The sequence below is a fragment of the Marmota marmota genome, unplaced genomic scaffold (assembly GCF_001458135.2).
Source record: "Marmota marmota marmota unplaced genomic scaffold, marMar, whole genome shotgun sequence".
NCBI lineage: Eukaryota > Metazoa > Chordata > Mammalia > Rodentia > Sciuridae > Marmota > Marmota marmota.
In genome coordinates, this window is record NW_025999983.1 from 12,720,059 (window position 1) to 12,746,050 (window position 25,992).

General features: G+C 34.8%; 1 long non-coding RNA gene across 1 annotated transcript; it reads right to left on the reverse strand.

Moving 5' to 3' along the window:
• Positions 1-17,039: 17,039 nt before the first annotated feature.
• LOC125617644 lies at positions 17,040-17,997 on the reverse strand. The gene is made up of 2 exons (XR_007348730.1): positions 17,864-17,997; positions 17,040-17,072 (listed from the first exon to the last, which is right to left on the reverse strand). It is a non-coding gene; the product is annotated as an uncharacterized LOC125617644 (long non-coding RNA).
• Between the last annotated feature and the right edge of the window lie 7,995 nt (positions 17,998-25,992).

Consider the following 25,992-nt stretch of genomic DNA (forward strand, 5'->3'; position numbering starts at 1 on the left):
TTAGCAATGATTGGAGATAGCAAAGCAAAATAAAAATAAAATACTCATTAGATTTTATCTTCATTAATTATATGTATTCAGCAGAATTGATAGCCTAAAACTTTGGAAAGCCTGTTCATTTTTGCAGTGGTAATTTATCACAGGACTTTCTTTCTTTCTTTCTTTCTTTCTTTCTTTCTTTCTTTCTTTCTTTCTTTCTTTCTTTCTTTCTTTCTTTCTTTCTTTCTTTCTTTCTTTCTTTCTTTCTTTCTTTCTTTCTTTCTTTCTTTCTTTCTTTCTTTCTTTCTTTCTTTCTTTCTTTCTTTCTTTCTTTCTTTCTTTCTTTCTTTCTTTCTTTCTTTCTTTCTTTCTTTTGTTATAGGTGGACACAATACCTTTATTTTATTTTTATGTGGTGCTGAGGATCAAACCCAGTGTCTCATGCATGCTAGGCGAGTGCTCTATCTCTGAGCCACAACCCCAGCCCACCACAAAACTTTTAAGAAGCATGCTTTATAATATTTGCAGGTTATATAAACTATTCCTATGTGAACCATTTACCTGTTAAGTGAGATTAAATGCATTTATAGTGTATTTGAATTCCAAATGAAAGAAAGAAAGATCCTACTAAAATATTCCTTTATTAGCTGTTACAGTCACTTTTAGCATTCCTGGATTACAATTTCACTTATGCAGTCTAATTTCAGAGTTAGTAATTCCAACAACAAGTTTCGAGCTTCAAGTTTACGGAAACTCCCCACTTTGTAACTTATTAAAGCACTAGAGACTTCTTCAGTACCATTTATTTTCTATTATTTATTTTTGTAAGTAGTCATCTATAACTGTGTAAAACCTTCCACAGTGTAAGAGGAAGAACAGCACACTTCTGCTTCACCATCCTTAATTGTAGTTATATTAGTTAATACGTAAATATGTTAATTAATATGTAGTTAATATATTAGTTAATATTAGTTAACATGACAGAGAGTATGGAAAAGTTATAATTTGAAATATCTAGCACTTTTATTCTAGGGATCAGGCAAGCAAATTATGTTTTCATAAAATCAGAGTAATCAACTTAAAAGTTTAAAGAAAATACTTTAGGTTTTACATACTGAACAATTAAAAGTTAGCTTTACCTTTTCTTCCTGTGGCTAGAAAATTTATCAGTACAATATTTTAGAATCCAAAATGCACACCTTTGAAGCATGAATATTGACCAAGACATCAAGTTATTTTTTTTAATGTGTCAAACATAATTCATAGAAAGTGTCTGAATACTGAATAAAAAATGTGCAAAACTCATGGAAATGTATTCACTGACATTTTTGCCCTACTTTTAGGAACACTTATTATCATAGGGATATTATTGTACACTCTTCAATTTGTGAGGAATAGAACTGGAGTCAACAGTCTGTGCCTCCTAAATTACAAGCTGGTGACACACATAGTTTAGGATTCATCACTATTCCTAGGATTGAAGGATCTTTCTTTTAGCTGAGGTAAGATTAAAAAAAAGAAGAAGAAGACAGAAAAGAGAAAAAGTAGAAAGAAGAAAAACAAGTACAAGGAAATACAATTTTAATTTAAATTTCTACATTTTTTTAGATCAGTCACTCCACAATTAGTTCTTTCAGACCTGTCACTGACATATTTGTTGAAAATCTGTAAATCTTAAATTTACAATAACTTTGCCCACTTATGAAAATTATCCTCAGCATCGTTAATTAACCCAAGCAATAAACAGGTTAAACAGAGAGAGATGGTATTTTAAGAAATTTCTATTCAGCAGATGATCCCAATGTTATCTACTCTTCAAAGTAGACACAAGGTCATCCTAAGATCCTCTGAACAGCCAAACTACTGTAAACTCTCTTGTGATCACCAAATTATCACCATCCCCACTTACTTCCCCATGTCCACCCCTCACCAAGTTTCCTTTCAAGGCAGAACTTAATAACCCTGAAAATATCTAATTCTTGATGGTTTTCTTCCTTGAATCTGTGTTGTTGGCTTTACCTCCAAAGATATGTCTCTCTCTCTCTCTCTCTCTCTCTCTCTCTCTCTCTCTCTCTCTCTCATCTCTCGACATATCCTATATTCTCCCTTGAACATGTATCTATTTTCCTAAATAATTTCTATCTATGTATCTGGTTTCCTAAATCATTTCTAACTAGTGTCTTTCCTGTCATTTATGCCAAGGACCCTACTTGTCCCAAGTCAAGGTCCCCCATCTCTAGAACTACTCAGACTTCTTCCAGTGACATGATAAACTTACGATGGTATGAAAAGACCTATGGACTATTTGCTATTATTAGGGCTTCTGGGAATTCTTTCTGGTTAATAGACAGACAATATTAATAGAGTTTCAGTGGAAGGTTTAAACCTTGAAATGATCACAGTTGCTCATTTTATGTTGTAACCTAGCACTGTGTTGAATGTATGGGTATAGTTCAGATGCCTCCCCTCGCACACTATTATGATATCAAGACTATAAGCACCTGAATTTCTTATTTATTATCATATGTCTTGTCCTTTTAAAAAGTCAGAGAAAGCCTGGCACAGTGGCACATGCCTGTAATCCCAGTAGCTAGGGAGGCTGAGACAGGAGGATTGTGAGTTCAAAGCCAGCCTCAGTAAAAGTGAGGATGCTAAGCAACTCAATGAGACCATGTCTCTAAGTAAAATACAAAATATGACTGGGGATGTGACTCAATGGTCTAGTGCCCCTGAATTAAATCCCCCTCACTTCCCTCACCTCCCACCCCCCCCCAAAAAAAAAAGTAAAAAACAGGGAAAGATTTCTGAATAAACCTGGTGTATTGATGACTTTCACTCCCATTTCCATGGAACCTCACTAGCAAAAAGAAATGATTTTTTCAAAAGACATCATCTGAACTAAAAATAGAACAGAAAAGACAAAAACCTTTTGGAGAATGGAAAACATATCACTAAAACTAACTTGGCAAATCCTACATTGTAAGTCAGGAGTGGATAAAACACAATGATTTACCTGCTATTGCATCCCCAGAATGCTCAAAAATGTTAGCATCCAAGACAAAGACATGGATAAAATTGGGGTTAAAATGCAAGCACTTCAGGGGGTTTGTTTGTTTTCAAGAATCTGATTCTCATTATCTTTTCTCTACTTTGAACATTTGGATAGTTATCCCCTTTTGACAGAATATTGGAATTTATTTTCTACAAAGTAAAGTGGAATCAGAAAACACTGTTGAAACAAAAGAAATTTTATGAAAACAATCTACTTGTTAAAATCTATATTGTGAACATTACATCCCCATCCTTTGATTTCACATGGTTCTTAGAATAACGCAACTAGACTTATAAAACACAGGTAAGAGTTTATTATATTATGGATTAGGGTGTGTGTGTATATAATATCAACATTCAAAAAATTTTTAAGGTGCTAATACACACATTCCCCAGTGAACAACCAACCAGTAAATCCCACAATCGATTTACCCATAGATGTAGAGCCTCTCTTCAGCTTCCAACTGATCTTTCCTTATTAGGAATAGGCATAAAAGGGATCCAAAACATTTTGATCAAACCACTGTGTCAAAGTCAGATATGAAACAAAAAGCAGAAAATGGAGAAAAGAAAATAAATTTTAAAATATATATTTCAATAATATCATTGGAGCCAGAAAAGACAATGCCTGTTCTCTGTCAGAAGTAAAACACTGAGCTATCCTGCATGGGATCAGATGGTTAGTCTTTGCAGGTCCCTTATCAACCTTTGAAGAAATGGACAACAGGACCCTTCCAGCCCAGCCTGGCTCTGCAGAAGCCAAATATGACAGGCTGGCTGGGCTGCTTGCCAAGTCTGAGTAGAGTGGTCCACAACAGGTTTGCCAGTAACATACCATTTCCATCTGTTGTCTCACAGTAATTATTAATAATACCACCTTCACCCACATATGTGTTTCAGTTTGAGGGGAAAAAAAGAAGAAGAGAGATGATCTTCATCTATGTATTTTCAGTTGCCTGCTGTGCCAGGAGTCTGTGAAGGAGGAAATGTCAGGAGTGAGCACTATGGTGCCAGGACCTACACTTACAAACAGAATTCCTTCCATTGTTTTCCCTTACATCCTGACACATTTGTTCCAAAAGCCTAGTTTTAACCCTGTACTCAGCGTTGAGCGAACCCTGACATGAAGTTGTGGCTTTCTTCTGGCTGTTTGCTGGTCATCTGAATCCTACATTGTATGATGTTGCATATTTTATGTCCCCATCACCCTGGTTCTTCATAGGAGGTATCCTAACTTTTCTGAACTTAGTGCAGTAAAAATGAATACATTCAGGCCACTTTTTGACCATGGGAGTGAGACAGTCTTATGGTAATTAACTGATTTAATTACAAGATTCCCCCCTCCCAACTGAAGGGATAATTGGTAATATCTGAGAGTATTTTCTGAATAAAAGCCAAGAATCCCACTAAGCATACAATAATAGCCTACCATGACAAAGAATTTTCTGTCCCAAACCATCAATAGTGCTAAAATTGCTAAACCCTGCTCTAGAAGACAATGTCTCACCTAGTAAGAAGAGAACAATTGAAATTTTACAAAAGGGAGTGAACTGCACACTGCCTTGACTTGGAGAAATATCACCCAGTATACTTCAAATTATTTTATGTTTTTTGGTAGTCTTATCTGCCAAACTCTCATTGTATCTGATGAACAGTTGGGTTTACCTACCAAGAACCAATTGTGGGTCTAATAATGGCATTGCTTTGCTTATGGAATCTACTGGTGAATGATTGTTATGTAGTACTTGCCTATGAAATTGACTATTCGTGGATCCAACAATGAAAGATGAGCAAGCCATTCATGGTGACTTTTCCATTCTCCTGCTAATAGTGATAATTGTAAAACATTTGAGAATAATGCCATGGGTACAGGTAAACCTCTTCTTGGCCCCCACATCACAGCTATGAATATTAACTTAAAAAAATGCAGTCTAATGAATGTTTGCTTTCTTTCTTTATTTTTTTTCCTTGCAAATGATTATTTCACTTTACATCAGAAAAATATCATCATTATCCTAGGAGTAGTATCCTAACTAGCTTTTTTTCAGCAAAAATCAGTGAGAAGGTCCCAGCCAGTGTAATTTGAAGTTATGAAGAATTGCTGAAAGAAGACCTATTTTGCTTAGAGCGCACCCTTGGGATCAGTGAAGAAACTAGAAATTCTAGCTAAGAGTTAAAAAGTGCAAGCCTGCTCTATACATAGCTGGCTTTCTAGGAAAGGACTGATTTACTATAAACCTCAAAAAAACCTGTTATAGCCTGATACTTAATCCTAGTTAGCCACAGGATATGGAATGCAGCCTCCTGGTCATATCAAGGTTCTTCCATATTGAATTGCTCTGGTTTCCTACCCCTGATTACATTATGAAAAGGGTCAGTGCTATACTAATCATGCATGTTATAAACCTCAAGGAAACATAAATTAGAAGAAAAAATAAAAAGGTCTCTAATGGTTTGGATATGGGGTATCCCCCCTAAAGCTCCTGTTAATGCAGGAATATCCAGAGGTGAAATGATTTCATCATGAAAGTGGTCAACTAATCAGTCCATCCTAGTTTCAATGAACTGAGTGGTAACTGCACAGATGGAGTATGGCTAAAAGAGGTGAGTCATCAGGGGCATGCACTAGAAGGATATACCTTCCCTGTAATGACCCCTCCCCAACCCTTGACTTTCTGACCTTGCCTTGAAGTGAGCAACCTTCTCTCTTTGGCTCTTCCCCCAATATGCTGTCTCATTTGGGGCCTAGAGCCATGGAGTACGGCATCTATGGAGTAGGTATTCTATGGAAATCTCTGAAACCCTGAGCCCCAAATAAACTTTTCCTCCTCTGGGTTGTTCATGTCAGGTACGTTGGCCACAGCAATGCAAAAGCTGACTAAAACAGGGTCCAGTAAAATGGAAGATCTCTTAGTACTCTATGAAAACTGAAGAGAACAAAGTTATAGATGGCTGATGGTAAGGACTAAAATAACATTTGAATCTGGGATTACATTTGGGATTTACCTAAACATACTAAGGTAAATTTTAAGAAAATGGAAGAAGCATGGGGTATTTAAATGGAGAAAATTCAAGAAACAGGATTCTACATTTATGTAAACACATATACAACAATTTTATACTAAAAATTTGCTACAAAAATTCTTTACTAATATTTACTGAATGACAGTAAATTTACTGAATGACAGTAAGTAACTTAAGGATATATTGCTCTCAGAATCTAACACATAAAAGAGTGAGAACATATATTCCAGCATAGCACTGAACACTTATGAGTTCCTATTAACAAATGAAATAAAGGCTCAAATGCATTTGTTTAGTCAAGTAAGAATTAGCTCAAACAAGCTACATTTATAAAAAATATGTATTGTTTTTTAAATATTTATTTTTTACTTGTAATTGGACACAAAATTTTCATCTTATTTATTTATTTTTATGTGGTGCTGAGGATTGAACCCAGGGCCTCGCATGTACTAGGCGAGTACTGAGCCACAACACTGAGCCACAACCCCAGCTCCTAAAAAATCTGTATCTTAAAAATTATATTCAATTAAAACTTATTCATTCACCAAACTGTGGATATAGGAGTAAAACTTCTCATTCAGTATGGATCTGCTGATTAGGTTTTCCTTTGATTATTCCTCATGTAAATCATACCCAGAAGTCATTTTCTTTGATAGATATTTTTAGTTTTTACAAAATGATTTAGAACTGAGAGTTCCTTTTGCATCACTATGATAACAGACTCCTTCAAAACTATATAAATCTTCTCAAGATTTTATAATTATCTACTCGATTTAATTCAATAGATAATTTTCATCTGGGATTTTTTGTTATTAAATCTTTCCATAGTAGTCATAGAAATATGATTTCTCTCTTCTTTTTTACTATGTGAATTTTATTGGTTTACATTATTATGTTGTACATATTATATTAATTCCCTGGTTTCTATCATCCCTACATTCATGTCTCATGCCACATAGCCTTGTGGTAGCTTTCTGCACTGTCTCTGGATCCAGCTATCTTCCTTTGAGGAACAAGCAGTTGTGACAAGCAGAGACTTAAAAAAAAAAAAGGTGCAATATTTTTGCTTGCATTGCTATTCTCCTATCACTGTTCTGATAGCATGCTCAGGTGAGTCCAATGGAAGACACACAGACAAATTGTCTTAATAATATAACTCAAGGCTATTCTAGATAATCTATAAACAATTGACCACAGAAGTGACGGAAGCCAGCACTCTTATGAGAACTGCCTAGTCAAACCACTGCTGACCACAGATACACCAGTGAGCTCAGCAGAATTGAGCCAAGAGCAGCCCAACTCCGCTGAATCTCAGTGAACTAAGAACTTAACATTTTGTAAAGTGCCACTGAAACTGTGAATACTTGACACTCAGTCGTTATTAATGTGTTCCTAGATTTTTTTTATAAAGAAATTGATACCAGGAAGGAACATAAATTAAAATAAACCAAAGCTACAATATATGGCACAAGCATCGTGAATGGGTCATGCATGCAAAAGCAAGAAAAGTGGTAAAGTAACTCTTCTAAAAAGCAGGAAAAATATGAGAGATCTGTTCTAAGAGATCAAAAAAAATCTACTCTCATATTGTGGTGGTAAAATATATGTGAAAGTTGTCCCTTTTGAACACTTATGATTTCCTATTAAAAAAGGAAAAATTGCACTGGACTAGATGAGCAAATGGAAATGGTAGTTGACTAAATTCTGATAAGCTTGCCAGCAACAGGGAAAAGAACACGGGTCAAGTGTGGATCCTCAGCCCCATTGGACAAAGAACAGGAGAGCTGTTAGGAGGTGCACTGGGAGAGAGTAAGATAGTAGAACATTTGTGTTTGTTGATTAGTTTTATTCAAAGGAAAAGTAAACTTTCCCTTTTCTTCAAGACAGCAGGTAGTTTCTTCATCTGGGAGGAAGAAACCACCAATATTAAACTTCTACCTCTCACAGACTGGGCCAAGGAGGCTCTATCTTACTCCATGATTAGATTTCAAAGTGATGACACCCAGAGTCTTTAGAATGGTAAAAGATATTTTAAAAATTTTTAAATTTGTTTTAATTAGTTATACATGACAGTAGAATACATTTATACACTTTGATATATCATGCATCAATAGAGTATAATTTTTCATTTTTCTGATTCTACATGTTGTAGAATCACATCAGCCATGCAGTCATATATGCACATAATGTAATAATATCTGTTTCATTCTATTATCCTTCCTGTCCCTATTTCCCCTCCCATCTCTTCACTCCCCTCTACCTAATCTAAAGTAACTCTATTCTTCCCTAGCTCCCATCCTGTTTACCATGAATTAGCATCCACATGTCAGAGAAAACATTCAGCCTTTGTTTTGGGGGGATTGGCTTATTTTGCTTAGCATGATACTCTCTAGCTCCATCCATTTACTGGCAAATGCCATAATTTCATTCTTCTTTAAGTCTGAGTAATACTCCATGGTATGGCTGGTGGTATTGCAAATTGGTGCACATTATGGAAAACAGTATGGAGATTCCTCGTAAAACTGGGAATGGAACCATCATTTGACTCAGCTGTCCCATTTCTTGGTTTATACCCATAGGACTTAAAGTCAGCATACTACAGTGACATAGCCATGTCAATGTTTACAGCAGCTCAATTCAAATAACTCAACTATGGAACCAACCTAGGTGCCCTTCAATAGATGAATGGATAGAAAATGGTAAGAGTTTTTCTTTTAAAAGACTTACATCTCAAAGTTACATAGAAAACAATTTTCTGTTTCTAATTTTCTAAAGTGCTAGAATATGATGATGATGGGTGTCCTAGAGTCAGGAAGAACATTGTCTCAAGTTCAGTGAAGTTGAGGGGAATATTAAGTAACTTTAAACAGAAGAAAAGTAACTAGTATGATATTCTTTAACTCCAACCATTTACTGTAAATGCCATAATTATACTCTTGTTTAGAGCTGAGTAATATTTCATTGAGTATATATACCACAGTTTCTTTATCCATTCATCTATTGAGGGACACCTAGGTTGGTTCCATAGTCTAGCTGTTGTGAATTGAGCAGCAAAGGCCAAATGTTTTCTCTAATATGCAGATGCTAATTACCAATAAGGCAGAGGGCACTAGGGAAGAATAGCGTTACCTTAGATTAGGTAGAGGGAGGTGATGGGAGGAAAGGGGAGAGGATGTGGGGATAGGAAAGATAGTAGAATGAAACAGACATTATTACTCTATGTATATATGTGACTGCAAGACCAATATGATTCTGCAAATGTACACTCAGAAAAATGAGAAATTATATCCCACCTATGTATGATATATCAAAGTGCATAAATGTATTCTGATGTCATGTATAACTAATTAAAACAAATAAAAAAAATTTTAAAGTACCTAGTATCTTCCAGACATGAGTAAACAGGTTTTCAAGCAGAGTATTCAAGAGTATTTAAAGTGAAGTCTTGTTTATAATAGATCTCTATGAGTCTATACACAAATGGAATCATCTAAGAAAAAAGCATGGCAAGTTTTAAGGCAAAATACAGAGGTACTATAGAGACCTCACTATTCAGTAGATTGAAAATTAAAGCTTTTTGACATACCCAGGCTTTCATGGCAATAAAACATACCTAATTAAGACATAGCCTCATGGTAACAGTAAAATCAAGGGTTTAGATGTTATGCTTTTTGTCAAAATCTTTGGAAGAATTACTATGATGCCAATTGAACATTTCAGTTGTACAAAAGAGTTTCTAGAAATATGAAGGGTGTTTTCTATAGAAAATTACCATGCTAAAGTTTGTAGTGATTTAATCTAGTGAGTCTTGAAAAGAACTGTTAGTGTAACTTTTGGCACTTGGAATAGAACCAAATGATATCCTTTCAGAGCCTAGAGTTTTTGACAGTTGTATTGGCAGAAGCAGCGTGAGAGTTTACTAACTGAATAAGACGGCTGAAAATTTATGAAAGCTTCTGGTTTCCCATCCTTTTAGACAGAAAGTAGAGTGAGAAAGTTATACAAAGGGCATATTTTCTAGTAATCTCTCAAAGAATAGATGAAGAGGAAATTTTGTAAAGGAATTCCCTTCTAATGAATGGAATAAAGAGCTCTGGGGAAAAACAAACTTGAGAGTAGAGAAAAAACAGAGCTGAAAAAAAGTATGTTCCATGTCAGGAGTAGAGGAACATTTGTACCATAAGATACCAGAGCTACTATAGGCCATGTTTGGGGGCTCATATATAATGATTATCAAGGGATATCCTGATTATTATTCTCATCATCAAGACCTACATACACACCTACAGACATGCTGTTCTGTAATTATGCTGTTCCTGTTTCATCATTGTTTATTTAGTTCAGACATCTTTGTATCAAGGGGTATTACACTCAGATGTTGTATAGATTATGTGATTCTGTACTCTGCACTTCATTCAATTATGGGATGAGATGTTGAGTATACTATATACTGAACATGTGTATATGCTGATGTGTATATTTCAAATATAGGAAATTTTGTTAATGGTGATTGGACTGTGGTGGAATGTTAAGGATCCCCAATTCTTCACCATAGCTGTATCCATTCTCTTTGTTGTAAAACCTAAATTTGCTCTTACTCCGATTTCCTGATTGGTTATGTAATTTGCTTTGGCCAATGGGCTATTGGCAGATATGGTGCAAGCAGTGACTTGGAAAGTGTTTGCATACTTCTGCTTTCATTTTGCTCCTCTGCCAAGCTCTGGCCTAGCTAGTCAGCAGGTGGGTGAAATATCCAGGGGGCAGATCCGATTTGCCCAAATTATGCCATCTGTGGCTGTTCTAGACCAGCTGACAACTAGCCAAACTTCTCTGAGGAGAGCTGAAAGCCATTATACAACTGACTGCAAATTTGTGAATGAGCCAGAAAGCCCAACCAAGCTGATAGCTAAGCCCCACAAATGTCATGAACAAAACCAGGGCTCATTATTTTTGCCACTGATGTTTTGAGTTATTTGTTACACAAAATTATCATGGCAATACATAGTAGATACAATCATATTTACTTAAATGTTGTGGTCATAACCCCAAGTATAACAAGTCTGAACACATTTGAGAATACATGACACTGATAGATGACAAAAAAATTATAAGCACTTACTAGAACTTAGCTTACTGGCTAAAGTAGTAGTCATGAATGGGGTTTGTGTTTTGAAATCTGTTTGGTGAAGTAGAACTTAGTTAATGTGGATTCTTGTTGACTTTGACCATTTAATACTTGCAACTGTTTATAGAATGAAGGAACAGATTTCCATTTTATGAAGAGTGAGCTGGAGGAATGAGATAGACATCATTAACCTAAGTACATGTATGAAGACATGAATGGTGTAACTCTGTGTACAACCATAGGTAGGAAAATTGTGTTCTATGTATGTAATATGAATTTTAATGCATTAGGTTGTCATATATAACAAATTAAATTTTAAAAATTTTAAGAAAAATCATTAATAAGACAAAAAAGAATAAGCTAGGACTTTTAGAGGTTAAATTGTAGAGTTTATTAGTAAGAAGAGAACCCATAATTGTATATGACTCCAGAGCCTTCATTTGTATAATTGCATTACATTCATTTCCTATTTGAAATATTTATTTTCCTCAAATTATTCACTAATGTTGACTGATTTGAAAATTTCTGAGGCAGAAAGAAAGAAAGGAAGGAAGAACAGAAGGAAGGAAACACATTTTACCCTATTCCAAAAATGACATATTTTAAAGATTTTACTTATTGAATAATAAATTTTTCACTTATTTGTTTTTACTCATCCAGAGTCTCTTCAGAACATTTGGATATTGAGGTTCTGAATCATATGTTGATGCTAACATTAAAAAAAAAAGTTGAAATAAAAGGAAAAGAGAAAAAAAGAAGGAAGAGTCAGGAATCACAAAATAAAAGCAAAAATTCATAAAAAGTAAGTTCTTAGTCTCACAATTAACATGTTTTGGGGCTCATATATAATGATTATGAAACAATATCCTGATTATTATTCTCAACATCAAGACCTGCATATACACCTACAGACATGCTGTCTCTTTCTCACACACACATTTACTGGTCTAATGTACCAAAACTCTTATTTGGTATGGGAGGAACAAATTATTCATTTAACTTATATTATTAAATAGTTAAACAAAATGTTTAGAGAAACTATTTTCCATGATAGTTATGAACTTGAAAGCATTTTTATCCATGACCTAAGTGTAGGTGGCTATTAAAATAATTATAATACAATATTGAAGTTTTATATTTCTTTTCCTATTACTAGAAAAGATGCTTAGCAAAATGCATCTTTGTTTTCAATGAGTTCATTCCTGCTCTCTGACAGGTAACAAAAGAAATTAGATGAAAGCAATCTCTGAGGTGTGAAGACATTTGTTTGAATGAAGATTAATTTTAACACTTTTATTTTTCATAATCTTATAAATAACTAATCTCAAATCTTCATGTGGTTTCATACACAACCCACATTATAATTAATTATTTGGTTAGAAAATACATTATTAGTATAAGTTTAAATATGGAATCAACTAATCATCAATGTTTATTTCTACATGCTTGTCCCAAATTGCTACTTACTTCAGGAAGACAGGTGATGTATCTAAAATGAATTTGACAGACTATTTCATAAAAACATTGAATAGACTCATTTTTTGAACACAGATATACATAGAGGCAGATAGATGCAGACGTACACAGAATAAATTTTATAATAACTACAATCACCACATTACCAAGAAGGCACAATTTTTACAGAATCTGCACATTTGAAAAAGACAATTAATCACATTAAAAAACCATGGAGTAGTATAATCTTCTTGAATATTGAAAAATCAGTAAGTTCCTCTAAAGAACGTATTTTTCTTTAATGGCTAATTGGCCAGTATTCATTTGAACTATCCTTTCAGTTAATTGCAGTGTCAAAGTTCAGAGTGTCACTAGAGTCACTATAAATTATAACAACATGGGCAAAGTTTTTGCCATCTTTATTTATGTTTCTTGTGACAGAATCAATATGTTCTGAACTTTATCTTTAATATAATATAAGAGCAGATGCTAAAAGAAGTTTGAGAGAAATACAAGAGAGATGACTGTTTACAAAAATGTATTGCTTGGAATATTGCTGGAATATACTGATTGGTAAAAACTCTTTACTAATATTAGAAGAGATATCTACAAAATTGCCGGGTTTCTGTTCTCGCGACTAAAAGGCTCGGGGTCACTCTAGTTAAACTGGGCTGACTGGGCTGCACAAAATAACCACACAAGAGACACAAATACCTTTTTCTTTGGGGTCGCTGTGACGGCTCCTCTGACCTTAAGGGTCCGCAGAAAGAGAGAGAGCAAGAGCATGCGCTGACCCCTTTTATTGAGGAGAAGCTATTCAAATGATGCAAGGGGTCAGGTTTCAGGGAGCTGAGTCTATCTTCATGATGTCCACTATCAGAAGGTTGATTGACACCTGGGTAGGCCACACCCAAGGGCACAGTAAGAGGAGGGGACACACACAAGGCACTTCCATGGAAGATTCTATCCTAAACAGGGCAAGGGGTTATATTACAAAGGAACAGGTGAGCATAGCTTCACCCATGGGGCTGTAGCAAAACACTCCCATTTCTGTGACTGAGCGCCTCAGCACCCAGCTGGGGAGTGTAACTCGGTCACCTGTAAGGTTGGTCTCCCACATATTCCCCCTTTCTTAATATAAAAAAAGAATGTAACTGAGAAATTTTTTTTCAGTCACTTGGCTCTTGGTCCAAGATCATCACAATCTGCTATTGAAACACAAAAAGAATTAGTAGAAAACATATTATCTTCATAATAGTCAACACAATAATCTGGATTATTATTACCTTGCCAATAATCTGGATTATTATTACCTTGCCAAACACTCATCAGAAGATTTTTAATCTTTTCCCAGTTCTATTGGGACTCATTGTGTTTGGCCATAGTAACACACATTTTTATTGCCATAGCATTTAGGCCTCTCCATAAACCATAGAGCAAAGGGCTCACTCACATTATTCATTACATTGTCTTCTAGAACATAATTTCTTAGTTCTCATCCTTCCATCAGCACTTATCTGACCATGAAGGAAGTTGGATGTAATTTAAGTCAAACATTAAGAAAATCCATACAATGTAAGTTTTAAGACATAGCCACAAAGGCTGAAATTGAACAAGCAAGGAATAATATAATATTTAAAGTAGTCACTTTAGGGATTATGAGACCAGCAGTTTGTCTAGGTCTGGTTAATAGACATACACCTGTTTCAAAGCCTGAATATTAACTTCAGCATATTATAGTTCTGAAATATTAGCTGGCAATAATTAATGAGGCAATAAGTTGCATTCTTATAGGCTACAGGATATTTATCATTTTTTCTCTTCACTCTCATATTTAAGGAGTTAATTAGGTCTGTCAGTAATACAAATACCTTTGGAAAAATCTATTTTAATAATCTTTCCAACAATTTTCCATAAAGGTAAATGTAGTCTTAGTCACTAAAGTCCAGCATAATTGGCTGGCTTGGGTTTTTTATCTGCTGTCTAGCATAAGTTTCTGTCACTGGTGTGGTCAATTTGTTGCTTGACTATTTGGCTACCTCAGTCACGGGAGCTGGTGATAACTGGCTGGTGACAAACCTCAAGTCAATGTCCAGTAGCTCAGTTTCTTTTTGGAATGTACACAATTGTTACAGGGTTTGAGTGGGGCATGCCTGTCAATTTACATTAGCAAAATAATATCCATAAGCCAATCATCTTCTGCCTAATGTAACCATACTGTGAGGAAACTCTATATGCTCCTAGCTGTTAGTTGCAACTGAAGGCTTTTCTAACATTTTCTCCTCTTCTATTAAATTTATTGTCAAAGGAGAACCCTGATAAGGAAAAGGAAAAGCATAGAAAAAAATGAGAACCAAGAAAGAGAAAAGCATCCAGACATGGCCCATTCCTGTAGCTGCATTTGTCTCCTGCTGTGGTGAGCAGGCAGTCACTGTTGACTAGGTCTCTGTCACCAGGGTTCTGATCTGAGCTGGATGTGGGGAGCAAAGCAACCATGGGGCAGGAGACCTCTCTCAGAAGGAGAGAAGAATTAGGCCTTTGCACCAGTGGGGGGGTGAGGTTCTTTGCCTCACCTCTGTTGGCCCCCAAATTTTCTCCTGATGGCCCCTCTGTGAGTGTGCCTGTCTTAAGTTGTCCCTCCCTTGAGGAATCTTACCCGTCATTGGCTAACCAGCCATTCTCTGGGGCCAAACAGGGTGATGTGGAGTGTGCATGGCATCGTCCCCAAGAGGGCTCTCTGTCTCCTTGATAGATAATGCCCCCGTGGCCTCCACGCCAGCATTTACCCTAGGATCAGCAACTCAGGTTTCTTCTCCATGTAGGGCCCAGTTCACAGCACTGGGCTGGTAGGGATGCGTTCAGGAAGGAAGGAGACAGGCCATAGATAGACAAACAGTAATATAGTGACAAAGCTGAGAGAGACAGATGAAGAGGAGATCCCTCATACAGAACTGGCCCTTAATTGGTGTTACTCACATCTGGTCCATAGCCACCATCTATACAGATGTGGAACAATCCATTATTTCAACACTGACTTTTTCTCAAAAGATACTTCCAGACAGTCTGTTTACCATAGAATCAATATATAGGTATAACTGACCATGACAGTCAGGACAATTAACCTAGTTTCATGGGTGGACTTTCCAGTCCACACTGCAAGACACATTAAAGGTGGACCTGGGAAATGGGTCCATACAAGTCTTTTCATAATTTTTATTTACCTGACAAGCTTGTGAAGCTACATGGCTATAAACTCTGTAGCCGGAAATTTACCTTCCTGTGCCCGGTTTCTCAGTCATTATAATGATGACTGGTTTAAACTCTCCTTTGATATCTGATTTAATTTACTGAATCATGTTCAGTAACATTAAGACTCTCAATATTACAATTTAAGAAAAAACTTTTAAAGTATTTTGTAAAATCTAGTGTCTTTCTGGGAACCTGTATTCCCCCTTTTCCTTATTTAATAAAATTGAGTAAAGGCTTGGCATAAGTCATAGTATTATTAGTTTAAGTTATAGATAATAGTACAAGTATTTAAATGATTAAGAATAGATTTACCTTTTATTGATTATTAAAATTTTTTAATATAGTCTAGTCGATCCATCCTAAAAATTTAGAAAGAATCATCAATCTTTTTGAGAGAAGGTCTCAAAATCTCTATATTTTAGAATATTATCCTTTAAATAGGTATCTCTTAATTGCCTTTAAAAAATATGATTAAGGTTATTTTTTGTGTAGGGAGCAGTGTATAAATCTTACTATATTTTTTATGGACAATAGATCTAGTCAGAGAACTTATATAACATCAATGAATTTTTTTTAAGTTTGTAACCTTTATTGTTTAAAATTAATATATAACTTTAATTTGGAGAACCTTAGTCTAATAAAATTGTTTTTTTTAAATTTTATAATTATCTAACCAACAAAATATGTAAAAATTAGTATCTCAGTGTCTTAGAATCAATCAATTTTAGTCTCTAAGGACAATTGTTAAAATCGGGATTTAAGTTAGTAGTTCAATATACTTAAGTGTTTAATCAACAATGTGAATTTATTTACCAAAATTAATCTTTGTCTTAAACAGTAAGAATTATTAGGCAATAAGGATCTTTCTTTAAAGAAATAAACTTACATTTTAATATGTGCTTATCATGTCAAAATATGGACAAAATCTTAGCTCACATTAGTATAGTTAAATTAGGAAAATAGCCTGAAACACCCTTAAATTAATTACAGTCAGTTTAGTATATATAAATCTCTTTTTTAATCATTCTAACTTTTTACATCATTTTGTTTAGATAATAATATAAAAATCTTTTTTTACTTAGGAAAATACCTTTATCATTGAAATATGAATATAAAGACCTTGTTTTACCCAAAGATGATTTCTTTCTTCTTTTTAGGATCCATGTGTGCTTTTTCTTTGTTGAAGCATCTTTTTCTTTTAGAAAATTTTTTTGGTTATACTTTGGAACAATTTCTGAAAACTTTAGAATCTATAAACAAATTATTATACTTTGATAAGAAATATCAATGAAAATATTATTAAAATCCTTAGATATTTTGTAGACATAATTATAATTATATATCATCTTATGAGTTTGAACAGTAACTTTGAGAATTAGAAACTACTTGAAGATTGTATTTTCACTTAAAAGCAAATTTATAGTAAATACATTTATCTCAAATATCTGTAACTGAAAAGGTAGAGTAGCTGATAAATGTAAATATAAAACATAAATTATGGGTTTCCTGTTGAAGAAAAATAATTAGGCAAATATATATTAACTAATCAATTAGGCATGTGCTAATTATTTTACAGATTAACAAATATAGGTTATCTAAATATCTAAAAAAATATATATTAAGAATAAGAACATAACTTATAATTGTATTAACTTTATGTAACCATGTGGTCTTAAAATATATGGATCCATTTTAATTTATTTTTAACTAGAAGTACACTCTTCTATGTGACGTCACTTGATGTAACTTAAATAAGATCCTTGAGTATACATATTTATTTTTTATAGTTAGGAATGAGAATAAGGATTTTTTGGTCATCACAGGAACATTGCTGGCTTTGTTCCTGTGGCGAGCAAATGCATCCTCATAACCTCCAAAATTAAAAGTAAAATATAAAGAAGCATGTTTGATATCTCTCATCAATAGAACATTATTTAGAAACACAACTATAGAGAAAAGTCAGGTTATTTAACTCAGAACTAACTTAAATTTAGGGCTGCAACATAGAAACCTGTGGAATTAAATTTTGTCTGAAAAAGATATCTTTCGTTAGCATTTACAGGTAGGCATTCTTAAAAATACAGGCTCTGAATAGCTCCGGTAGGACTCTGAAACACAGTAGTACAGGTTAGTGGCTGGAAGGCGGGACTAGAAGTCCTGTCTGAGTGACTGTGGAAGAACCAATCGGAAGCCTGCGAAAGTGTGGGAGGTGGGACCAGGAAACCCGCTCTTCCAGCCAGCCACCCCATGGTTACCATGGTGATGCAAACAACATGGAGTCCGCTGCCCGTTGTTGGGGCAAAAGTTCCCCAAGTTTTCCTAGCCAATTGCATGTTGTTTGATTTTTGTCTGCATTTTCCCCCCACCTGGCCAAGATCCTATTGCAGTAGCAGCTTGTTCTGTCTCTGCGACCTGAGGTTGCAGCTCCTGTACATCCTGCACTTTTTTCTGTGGCATGTGGGTGCTCCAAAGGTTTTTTAGCAGCAAACACTAGCATTACCATCAGATCTTAAGTTAGTCTGTGTTTGGCATTTAGGTCAAGTAATTCAAGGGTTAAATGCACTGCTGGCTGCAGGGGCTAGGACCCCATAGCGAGCAGCCAGCAGCAGCTGCTAAAGTCTCTTGTCCCCAGTGGCCTAGTTACAGCCATTCTGATTCATAGGACAATCATGTAGTAAAAAGGTCCATACATACTTTCTGAGTATTGACAAAAATAATAGAAAATTGAAACTTATTCCTTTCAAGGTAAACATCACATTTTCTCTCCCTTTTTCTCACTCTCCTAGCGCAAACTTCTAGAACATAAAGGCCAAAAAATCTCTTTTTTTTGTAAAGCTTTTTTTTTTTTTATGTGATGCTGAGGATCGAACTCAGGTTCCACCCATGCTAGGCAAGCACTCTACCTCTGAGCAACAATCCTAGCCCCCAAAAAATCTTTTATAAAGATTTATAAAAACAATTTTTAAAAATCCACAAAAGTGTGCTTTCCATGGAGAGGACTCAACTCAACAACATAGCCCATCAATCATCTTAATAACTATATTTAGAGTCTCTACAATTATACCCAATATTAAAAATTTTAACGTCACAGATTTTCCTTTTGTCTAATTCACTTACTTTCTACAATTCTGCCCACAATACTCTGCAATCCTAAGCATGCTTAACTTCTGGAGAGAACTTTCAACTTCACTAACTTTCTTTAATATTTAAATTGGAGTCCCCTTAGGAGCCAGCATTTGTCGCTTTTGTCCCGGAGGCTTAAAGACGCAGACCTTTTGCTCCACGTTGGGCGCCAATTGCTGGGTTTCTGTTCTCGAGACTAAAAGGCTCAGGGGTCACTCTAGTTAAACTGGGCTAACTGGGCTGCACAAAATAACCACACAAGAGACACAAATACCTTTTTCTTTGGGGTCGCTGTGACGGCTCCTCTGACCTTAAGGGTCCGCAGAAAGAGAGAGAGCAAGAGCATGCGCTGACCCCTTTTATTGAGGAGAAGCTATTCAAATGATGCAAGGGGTCAGGTTTCAGGGGGCTGAGTCTATCTTCATGATGTCCACTATCAGAAGGTTGATTGACACCTGGGTAGGCCACACCCAAGGGCACAGTAAGAGGAGGGGACACACACAAGGCACTTCCATGGAAGATTCTATCCTAAACAGGGCAAGGGGTTATATTACAAAGGAACAGGTGAGCATAGCTTCACCCATGGGGCTGTAGCAAAACACTCCCATTTCTGTGACTGAGCGCCTCAGCACCCAGCTGGGGAGTGTAACTCGGTCACCTGTAAGGTTGGTCTCCCACACAAAATTTATAACTATTAAGTATGTTCAGCAAAAAAATAAAATAACTAAGCTAAAGGTGAATTTATATTATTATGTATCATTCAAATTTTTATAAAGTTTATAAATTTTTTTTAAAAATTTATTAAAAATTCATATCATATAATCAGAATATAGTCTCAGATAGTATTTTTTATAAAAAATTGAAAGATTTATGAAATTATAACTAACTCTCCACTCCATCTAAAATAAACTTTCTACTCAAAGATTCATATTAATAATGTTTCTTTCTATTAATTACTCATATTATCACTTATGTAAAAACAGTTACAACCCAAGAGTATGTATCTTAACAATAGTTTATTTGCATCTAATGAAAAAAACTCAATAGTTTTGCATCAACAATGTAAAATGTGTGCTGTCGTATAATTATGATATTGATTAGAATCATTTGGTATGATTATTCCCTTAGAGATCTATTGAAAATATTTTTGTCTTTAGGTCAATAGTTGAATTTTTTGCTTGTCTAATAGCAAAATCATCATGAATTTATCATAGATTGGATCTCAGCTAAAATGCATCATTTAAAGTGTTTATTATTTTCTCAATCAATTCAATAATTGTTGATATATCACACACTAAATTTGATTCACTAGGCTGTCTTATGTCTTTTTTAAAAAGGTATAGATTCTGTATGACTGAAATTAAAAAAGTAAAAATAATGAGGGTAAATGATGGCATAATGTTACCTTCCATACTGTGATAAAATGAAGAAATGAATAGATTTTGGAGATGAAAAGACAGTAAAACATAGGAAATAAGATGTGCTTTATTTTTTTATTTAACTTAATTTCTTTAGCATGTTGTAGTTTTCACTGTAGAGGTCTTTAACTTCTTTTGTTACATTTATTCCCAAGTATTTTTTTAAGGCTATTGTAAATGGGGTGGTTTTCCTAGTTTCTCTTTTTGAGGATTTATCACTGATATACAGAAATGCCTTTAATTTATGGGTGTTGATTTTATATCCTGCTACTTTGCTGAATTTATTTTTTAGTTCTAGAAGTTTTCTGGTGGAATTTTTTGGGGCTTCTAGGATAGAATCATATCATCAGCAAATAATGCTAATTTGAGTTCTTTTCTTATCTATATCCCTTTAATATCTTTCATCTTTCTGATTGCATTGGCTAGAGTTTCAAGAACTATGTTAAATAGAAGTGATGAAAGAGGGCATTCTTGTCTAGTTCCAGTTTTTAGAGGGAATGCTTTTAAGTTTTCTCCATTTAGAATGATGTTGGCCTGGGGCTTAGCATAGATAGCTTTTACAATATTGAGGTATGTTCCTGATATCCCTAGTTTTTCTAGTGTTTTGAACATGAAGGGATGCTGTATTTTGTCAAATGCTTTGTCTGCATCTATTGAGATGATCCTTTGATTTTTATCTTTGAGTCTATTGATGTGATGAATTACTTTTATTGATTTCCATATGTTGAACCAACCTTGCATCCCTGGGATGAACCCTACTTGATCATGGTGCACTATCTTTTTGATATGTTTTTGTATCCAATTTGCCAGAATTTTGTTGAGAATTTTTGCATCCATATTCATTAGACATATTGGTCTGAAGTTTTCTTTCTTTGATGTGTCTTTGTCTGGTTTTGTAATAAGGATGATATTGGTCTTATATTGGTATTTGGAAGTGTTTCCTGTTTTTCTATTTCAAGAAATTCTTTGATAAGTATTGGTGTTAGTTCTTCTTTAAAGGTCTTGTAGAATTCAGCTGTGTATCAATTCAGTCCTGGGCTTTTCTTGGTTGGTAGGCTTCTGATGGCATCCTGTATTTCCTTGCTTGAAATTGATCTGTTTAAATTGTGTATATCATCCTAATTTACTTTGGGAATATCATATGTCTCTAGAAATTTGCCAATGCCCTTAGTATTTTCTATTTTATTGGAGTACAAATTTTCAAAATAATTTCTAATTATTTTAATTATTTTCTATATTTCTGTAGTATCCTTTGTAATATTTTCTTTTCATCATGGAAAATTAGTAATTTGAATTTTCTCTCTCCTTTTCTTTGTTTGCATGGCTAATGCTTTATCAATTTTATTTATTTTTCCAAAGAACCAACTTTTTATTTTTTCAATTGTTTCTTTTGTTTCAGTTTCATTGATTTCAGCTCTGATTTTAATTATTTCCAGTCTTCTACTGCTTTTGGGGGTTGATTTGTTCTTTTTTTCCCAGGGCTTTGACATGTAATGTTAGGTCATTTATTTGTTGGCTTTTTCTTCTTTAAAGGAATGAACTACATGCAATGAACTTTCTTCTAAGAACTGCCTTCATAGTGTCCCAGAGATTTTTATATGCCATATCCATGTTCTCATTTATCTCAAAGAATTTTTGAAGACCTTAGAAGATGGAAAGATCTACCTTGTTCTTGGATAGACAGAATAAATATTGTCAAATTGCCATACTACCAAAACCTCTATACAGATTCAATGCAATCCCAATCAAAATTCCAATGACATTTTTCATAGAAATTGAAAAAGCAATCATGAAATTTATTTGGAAAAATAAGAGACCCAAAATAGCCAAAGCAATCCTTTGCAAGAAAAGAAAATTTGGTGGCATTACTATCCCAGGCCTTAAACTATACTACAGAGCAATAGTAATAAAAATGGCATGGTATTGGCACCAAAATAGACCTGTAGACCAATGGTACAGAATATAGGACACAGAGACTAACCCACGTATATACAGTTATCTCATAATAGACAAAGGCACCAAATAGATATATTGGAGGAAAAAATAGCCTCTTTAACAAGTGGTGCTGGGGAAACTGGAAATCCACATGTAACAAAATGAATTTAAACCTCTCTCATCATGTACAAAAGTCAACTCAAAGAGGATCAAGAGCCTAATGGAAGAAAAAGTAGTCCCAAATCTCCATCATGTCAGATTAGGCCCCAATTTCCTTAATAAGACTCCTATAGCACAAGAATTAAAACCAACAATCAATAAATGGGATGGATTCAAACTCAACAGTTTTTCTTAGCAAAAGAAAAAATCAGTGAGGTGAATAAAGAGCTTACAGAATGGGATCAAATCTTTACCATTCACACATCAGATACAGCACTAATCTCTAGGATATATAAAGCCTCAAAAACCTTAACACCAAAAAACCAATAACCCAAACTATAAATGGGCCAAGGAACTGAACAGACGCTTCTCAGAAGAGGATATACAATCAATAAATAAACATATGAAAAAATGTTTAATATCTCTAGCAATTAGAGAAATGCAAATTCTAAAACTCTAAGATTTCCTCTCACTCTCATCAGAATGGCAGCTATTGAGAATACAAACAACAGTAAGTGCTGGTGAGGATATGAGGGAAAAGGCACACTCATACATTGCTGGTGGGACTGCAATTTGGTGCAGCCAATCTGGAAAGCAGTATGGAGATTCCTTTGAAATTTGTAATAGAACCACCAGTTGACCCCAGTATCTCACAACTCAGTTTATACCCAAAGGACTTAAAAACAGCATACTACAGGGACACGGCCATATCAATGTTTATAGCAGAACAATTCACAATAGCTAAATTGTGGAACCAACCCAGATGTCCTTCAGTAGATAGATGGATAGGGAAACTTTGGTATATATACACATTGGAACATTACTCAGCATTAAAAGAGAATAAAATCATGACATTTGTAGGTAAATGGATGGAGTTGGAGAATATAATGCTAAGTGAAGTAAGCCACTCCCAAAAAAGCAAAGGCTGAATGTTTTCTTTGATATGGGGTTCCTGATTCATAATGGTGATTGGGGCAGGAGAGCATGGCAGGAATAAAGGAACTTTAGATAGGGCAAAAAGGAGGGAGAGGAAGGGAGGGGGCAAGGGGTAGAAATGATGGTAGAATGATTTAGACATCATTACCCTGTGAAGACACAAATGGTATGAACATACTTTGTGTACAACCAGTGACTTGAAAAATTGTCCTCTATATGTGTAATATGAAATGAATTGCATTCTACCATAATGTATAACAAGTTAGAATAAATAAATGATTTTATTTTTAAAAAGGAAAAGATAATCCTCAAAAGAAAAAAAAATGTAAAGAGTGCTGGGGTTGTGGCTCAAGGTAGAGCACTTGCCTAGCATGTGTGAGGCACAGGGTTCGATCCTCAACACCACATAAAAATAAATAAATAAATGTATTGTGTCCATCTCCAACTAAAAATTTAAAAAAATAAATAAATAAATAGAAGGGTCACATAATGGGAAGTAAAATAGGAAGTAAACATGCTGTATGTTTACTCTAGAGTCAGAAAGCCCATTTCACCTACTTCAATATGTACTTTGGTTTGTTCCCATGGTTGCGGTGGAGAATAATTTCCTTTATTCAATGTAAACAGTAAGTGAAAACAGTGGTTTTCAAGTAATAACTAACAAAGTTATAATTGTGCATATGTATATTTTCAGAACATTTTATCTCAGTTTAAGAAACAATAATAATATAATGTGCTATCATATTCACTAACACTCACACTAGCCCTGTAGTTTCCACAGGCAATTATACAGATATTTTAGAAATGGAATAAATTACTGATTGAAAAACCAACCTACTTCTTTAAAATTACAAAATCTGAGGGCTCAGGTTCTAGATGATATTTTAGTGCTTTTCTTATCATTTTGAGATGTATAAATATTTCTGAAATATTTCACATTTTACAATTTGAAAGAAATTATTTTTGCCAGTCATTACTGATTTTGCAACATTAATGATTTTTGATAAATCTTTGCAACATGTGGAAACATGAGCAATGCTGGATTATAGGTTTACAGATCCTTCCACTGTCGACTTTTTATTTGGGAAATACCTAGGATGTCCCTTTAAATGCTTTCTTTAAAAAAATATTTTTAATTGTACATGGATGTGGAGAGTGAGAGAGTGACAGAGAATAAAAGAGCAGTGTCTGAGATTGGGGTCTCCGATGACCTCACGGATGTGGCAAGTCTGGTGCCTGGGAATGTTTCTGTGCAAGGGTGCAGGATGCCTAGCTGTTGTGGTAATGTACTGCATGACAAGGCTCTGCAGAAGAGTCTTATCAGCTTGGTATCATGCACATAGCTCCTGGGAATACAGGAACTCTCCTGCTAGTAACCACAATATTTCACCAGTTCCGCTGCTCCTGAACCTGCCTGCTCAACAGTAACTTTAAACAATGGACTTCTTGAGAGCTGCACAAAGCTCCTAACATTGAACACTGCAACTGCAGATTGCAACTGTGGAAAAGCTGCATGAATGTTTCTAGTCCTGTCACTTTCTGAGTACAAAGAATAATGCTTGCATAGTCTTTTTTTTTTTTTTTTTGTAGCAGGATTGAATCCAGGGTTGCTTCACCACTGAGCCACATTCTCAACCCTTTTTTTGTATTTTATTTAGAGACAGGGTCTCACTTAGTTGATTAGGGCCTCACTAAGTTGCTGAGGCTGGCTTTGAACCAGCAATCCTCCTGTCCCAGCCTCCTATCTTAGTTGCATAGTCTTTAACCTGATAATGAGACATATATAAATAAAGATCACTGGAAACTCTTGAACCTGTTTCTCCATTAGAGAGCAGTGCTCCACCTGACCCTCGACCTGGGCTCTATTTTCAAAATCATCTGCATGTCTGAGTCACTGGAATCTGCTCAATTGGCCATGCTGGTTGTGACAGATGGACACAATACTCTTATTTTTATCTATTTATTTCACGTGGTGCTGAGGATCAAAATCAGTGCTTCACAATGACAGGCGGGTGCTCTAACACTGAGCTACAACCACAGCCCCCTTTAAATGCTTTGAAGAACATTGTAACCTTACACTGACAAATTGAGACTATCTATATAATATTAATATCTATATAATATTAATAATTTTCACTATTTTAAGCAAATTAGTTGATAACACCTAATATTAAGAAACCAGCCCTTCACTCTGCTGTGCTTTTGTAAAACCAACAAAATTTCTTGAGGCAATTACTCTTGGAGATGATTTTGACAAATGTTAAAAATAAAACGTTATGATTTAAATAGAATAATTTTTAATGAAAAAAGTAACAAGAACAGCCAGGCACAGTGACACAGGACTGTAATCCCAGAAAGTTTGGAGGCTGAGTCAGAAAGAATGCAAGTTCAAAGCTAGCCTCAGAAACTTAGTGAGGCCCTATCTCAAAAAAAAGGCTGGGAATATGGTTCAGTAGTTAAGCTCCTCTGGGTTTCATCCTTAGTATAAAAACAAACAAACAGTAACCAGAACTTTGAATGTAAGTATTCATATTCCAC